Source organism: Nyctereutes procyonoides, unplaced genomic scaffold, assembly GCF_905146905.1.
Source record: "Nyctereutes procyonoides isolate TBG_1078 unplaced genomic scaffold, NYPRO_anot_genome, whole genome shotgun sequence".
Lineage (NCBI taxonomy): Eukaryota > Metazoa > Chordata > Mammalia > Carnivora > Canidae > Nyctereutes > Nyctereutes procyonoides.
In genome coordinates, this window is record NW_026575043.1 from 15,147,714 (window position 1) to 15,153,035 (window position 5,322).

The 5,322-nt window shown below is 44.4% G+C and overlaps 1 pseudogene; it reads left to right on the forward strand.

Moving 5' to 3' along the window:
* Window positions 1-3,047: 3,047 nt before the first annotated feature.
* Window positions 3,048-3,529, forward strand: LOC129508018 (transcription initiation factor TFIID subunit 13-like; annotated as a pseudogene).
* The last annotated feature ends 1,793 nt before the right edge of the window (window positions 3,530-5,322 follow it).

Here is a 5,322-nt window from a genome sequence, read left to right on the forward strand (position 1 = left end):
AATCACCCCAGGATCATGATGAAAGGCAGGTTCTGATTTGGTACATCCAGGGTGGGGCTGAGATTCTGCATTTCTAGCCAGCTCCCCCGGGATGCTGATGCTGCTGGTCCGAGAACCAACTAAGCGTTGCAAGAGCCCAGACCACTGTCAGGCAAGGTATTGAGTCATATGTTCTTTTTTTTTTTTTAAGGATTTTATTTATTATTCATGATAGACACACACACACACAGAGAGAGAGAAGCAAAGACACAGACAGAGGGAGAAGCAGGCCCCCAGCAAGGAGCCTGATGTGAGACTGGATCCCGACTCCAGGATCACGCCCTGAGCCAAAGGCAGACACCCAACCGCTGAGCCACCCAGGTGTCCCTCGAGTCATATGTTCTAACTTAGGAATCAGAACATACAAGGTCCCCAAAGTAGGTGGACCTCAAACCAGGAAGTCATACACTTCCTAAAGCCAGGACCAAGGTCGGCCCAAGATCATACGGTGGACTCCAAAACCAGGTTGGACAACTGATAGTCAAGGTCTCAGGGCCCCAGAGGCTGAGGCCAGTTCCTTTAGACTCGCTGATCTCGACATTGGAACACCTAGGAGGTGCTACTCCAGGCACATCAGCTCCCCACTTCTTTACTGCTTTTCACCATAAATGGAAAGGCTTCCCCGGGGAGGTCCCCAGGGACCTACACTGCCGTGTAGTCACTGCCCTTATCGCTAATATTACAGTAAGTGCTGTGATGCCAACGAGCTGGAATGTTTGCTCCAAACACCAGGATGTCCAGTTCTTTGTGACTGCCCTTCAACAAGAACCTCTGGTATTTTGAAACTGACACACTTATTTAAAAAATTAAATACTAAGTGATCGGCCAAAATCTGAGGGAATTTCCCACCCTGAATTGTGCATGCCAAAACTAACCAAACTGCTTGGTTATGTTTTCCTCTTTTATTGCTGGCATGCAAACAATACAAGCATCGTAGTTTATGCTGGAGACTTGGTATCACCCCTAACCAAGACAAAAGATCAAAACAGACTTTGTTCTAGGACTCTCTGTTCTGTGGCCAGAGAGTGCATGAAGGGGCAGCCCGGGTGGCTCAGCAGTTAGCACTGCCTTCAGCCCAGGGCCTGGTCCTGGAGACCCAGGATCGAGTCCCGCGTCAGGCTCCCTGCATGGAGTCTGCTTCTCCCTCTGCCTGTGTCTCTCCCTCTCTCTCTCTCTCTCTCTCTCTCTCTCTCTCTCTGTATGTCTTTCATGAATAATAAATAAAATCTTAAAAAAAAAAAAAAGAGAGAGTGCATGAAGGATTTCTACTTGCGAGTACATGGAGTACAAATCAGACTCCTTTAAGTCCCCAGCAGACTTGTTACTATAATCATGACATTAATAAGGACTTGGTCCCTGATGTCATCTCTGCCATGGCATCTCGGCACCTTCAGCCATAAGAAGGCATTGCCCATGGTGGAGCTTTCCTTTCTTGATGGGAGGACCGGGAGCAACTCTCTGCTCCCATATGCCTGTGGGCTTCTTACCAGTCTCTCGGGGCCATTTAATGATTCTGAATCACAGAATAAGATTTTTAACAAATTTTGGAAATCATTAAGCATAGTCTCTTCTATTTGCAGAGAAGAAGCCCATGTCCAAGAGGAATTAAGTGCCCAAGGTCATCCAACCAGTCTGTGGCAGAGCCAGAGCCATAATTCTGCCTTTTGACCCTAAACCCATGCTGGGTCTACGGCCATCAGACCATGGCTGACACTGAAACCCCATGTCACAGAGGAAACGTGGCATTCCACAACCCCCTTCAAAGTCAAGTCCACCCTCGGTGCATGGACACCATCCCTGAGAATTTGAATATCTAAACAGTATCTAATCATAAGATTCATAGCCCAGAAACCTCACTGGGTTTAAGAACTGACTTAACTTCTTACATTGAGTGTGTACATGAAGGATCCAGTATTTCCTGGGTGATATTTTCCTAATACATAAGATGGTTTTAGTGCTAGGTCTGCCCTGCTTCCCAAGGTTATTAAGAAGGTCATTGGGGGGGAGGGGTGTCATTCTAACAGTGATCACATAGATGGGCTTGACGCCCACACACTTGGGTTTGATTCTTGCTCATTTGCAGTGAGCTTTGGACAAATCCTACCACTCTGGCCATCAATTTTCACATCTCTAAAGAAGAAGAGGCAAAAGGACTTCTAGCTCATAACTTTGTGTAGAATTAAAATGAAATAGACATTAATCCAAGCATAGGACATAGTGCCTGGCCCTATGCAACCTTGTGTTCTTCCTCAGCATTTCCCTTGTGTACCTGGCCTTCCCTAACCGGACTCCAGGTTCCCCAGAGCTCAGTTCCTTTAAGTAAAAGGCTGACATACAAGGGACACTTAATAAATGCTTCCTTTAGAAAGCAGAGGAGGTCACGATGCTGGCCCTGGAGCAGCTCTGACTGCAGGAAAACAAGAGGATAAGCTGGCACGTCCAGAGAGCTTACTATGTGCTAAGCACTTTGCAGGTGTTCTCTCATTTAATCCCGAAGGCATCTTCATAACACATGCACTATTGCAAAGCTCATTGTACACTTTCAGAAATATAGGTGCCAAGAGAGTAACACACCCAAGGTCACAAATCTAAGTAGTGGCAGTGTTGACCTTCAAAATTCCTCCAACGCTGAGCTGGGTTTACAGACTTGCTGCCTTTCCATGCCCTCAAGCTCTGATCTTTCCACATTTCTCCTGGGGTCCACTCAGCAAGAAACTCGTCACAGCTGCCTTATGAGATTTCTTTCTAACTCCGTATGTTCATTGGCTAGGGCTGCCAGAAAAAAGAACCACACACTCGGGAGGCTTACGCAGCAGAAAAGTATTCCCTCATAGTTCCAGAGGCTGGGAGTCTCCCTCAGGTTTGGTTTCTCCTGAGACCCCTCTCCTGGAGTGGAGATGGCCGTCTTGCTGTATCTCTCACATTCACTGAGCCCAGTCTGAGTTGTCTGTGTCCTAATCTCCTCTTCTTTAAAAACACAAATCAGGCTCCGTAGGCTGGCCGATGGCATGGCCGACGAAGAGGAAGACCCTACTTTTGAGGAAGAAAATGAAGAAATTGGAGGAGGTGCAGAAGGTGGACAGGGTAAAAGGAAGAGACTTTTTTTTCTAGAGAATCAGAACTCCTTGACTACAAGTCTAAGGTTATGATGGATCCTGGAACAGGTGCTGATGGTAGGAATTAAGTTGGGCCTTCGGACTAAAGCATTGGACAAGACAGAGTGTGATGTATGATGTATGGGTTTGGGGATGGCCAGAATCCTTATACTGAGTCAGTGGATATTCTTGAAGACCTTGTCATAGAGTTCATCACCGAAATGACTCACAAGGCAATGTCAGTTGGAAGACAAGGTCGGGTACAAGTTGAAGATATCGTCTTCTTGATTTGAAAGGACCCAAGGAGGTTTGCTAGGGTTAAAGACTTGCTTACTATGAATGAAGAATTGAAACGAGCTAGAAAAGCTTTTGATGAAGCAAATTACGGATCTTGACACTTTCTGTATTTTCTGAAGCTTCATTATTTTCTGGGGAAACCATGTATAATAACTGTATATTTTCCACAGTAAGGTCCCCCAGTATCTATCCATGTATATGCAAGATGGAGAAACACAAAGTTTTCAGCTTTTATTTTCAGGTCTTCAATTTTAGAGTGAAATTTGAGCCTTGAATTGCCTGCCCTTATATGACTATATTTGAATTACTTGTTGGGTTTTAATGACCACATGTAAGTTGAAATACCTTGCAAACCATGCAGTTCCTTCTGACTTTGACTGTCTAAATGATGAAGTAGTATTTACGTGTTGAGTGTATTTGTACCTTTGTAAGCTATACAATAGCTGTTGAAATATGAAATCTAAAGGGCACCTTTGATTATGATTGCTAAGATGTTTCATGTATTCTAAAGTTTTTAGACTACAGAAGTCTAAGAAATTATTAAGAGTGAACTGGAAAAAAAAAACACAAATCACATTGATTGGTGTCCATACTAATGACCTTGTTTTAATTTAATTACCGCTTTAAACACCCAAATAGTCACATTCTGAGGTCCTAGGGTTAGGACTTCAATGTATCGATTTGGGGTGGGCATAATTCAGTCCATAATAATGGGATTAACCTCACACATGTACCTCCTCCTAAACAATTCTGAAATCCACAGGTGTAGACATGATGGACAAAGAGAGGGGATAGGGAAAGAGGAGGGGGCATAGTTTCTGCCTAGAAAGATGTACAGATTTCTTTTCAAACACCTTTCTGTGACCCCTTCAGCCCCCTTCAGTGATTTTACTACTTTACCATTCCCTGCACCATCCATATTTTCTAATGAGCACTTTATACTGTGTATCTTTGCTCAGAACCACCACGTACCCACTCTGTAGATTGTGCTCTACTTAAAGACACTTGGGACAGGGGTGAATGACAGCTGAATCCAGGCCTGAATCCACTTGCCAGGGCAGGGAGGCACAGGACTGCATCTTCCTAAGACTGGGATGTCTTTTTTTTTTTTTTTTTTTGATGCAAAAAAAAAAAGTCACATTTTTCTAATTGGTCTCCCCAGATGAGTACTTTCTCTAATTTGTCCAAAATCTTCATCTGGGCTAATGTAACCCTGCCTCTGCCCCCTCCTCACCCAGCCCCTCCCCAGATGTCTGAAATTTGGTTTTCTTCTGGAACTTCCTTCTCTCAATCCCCCTTTCACCCACCCAAACTGGTGGCTTGTTCTCATTGGACACAGCTCACCTTTCAACCTTCAACACTCTTGACCTCCTGGACTCCCCAGCAATTGCCTCATGGCTCTTCTCCTACCCCTGAGATAAATGTGCTGATCCATCTGCCCTTCTCTCTTGACTAGATCTTGGAGATGCCAGCCATACTCCCTTCTCCACCTTAACTATGTGGGAAACTTAGAGATAGATGTGTATTTATTGTCTTCCATCCCTTTTGGATTAGACCTATTTGGGAAACAAAACAACCAGCTTAATGTAAGCAGCCATCCACTCCTCAAGCCCAACAGAGCTACCAATCAACACCTTATCTTCCCAGACAGACAGGTGCCTATGCTCTGTCTCTGTTCATCAAAATCCCATTTCTTTCCAACTCAAAACCTCTCTGATCCACAAAATGTTCCCTGAACCACCCCCTGCTTCTGAAACAATGGCCTGCAACATTTCTGTAAAATTCATCATTTGTGGCTTGATGTTGGAATTTATTCCCATGTCTGTGGATATGAAGAGAGACTGATAATATCAGAAAAGATATAAGTAGAATGCAGAGGAAAGAGATGGGA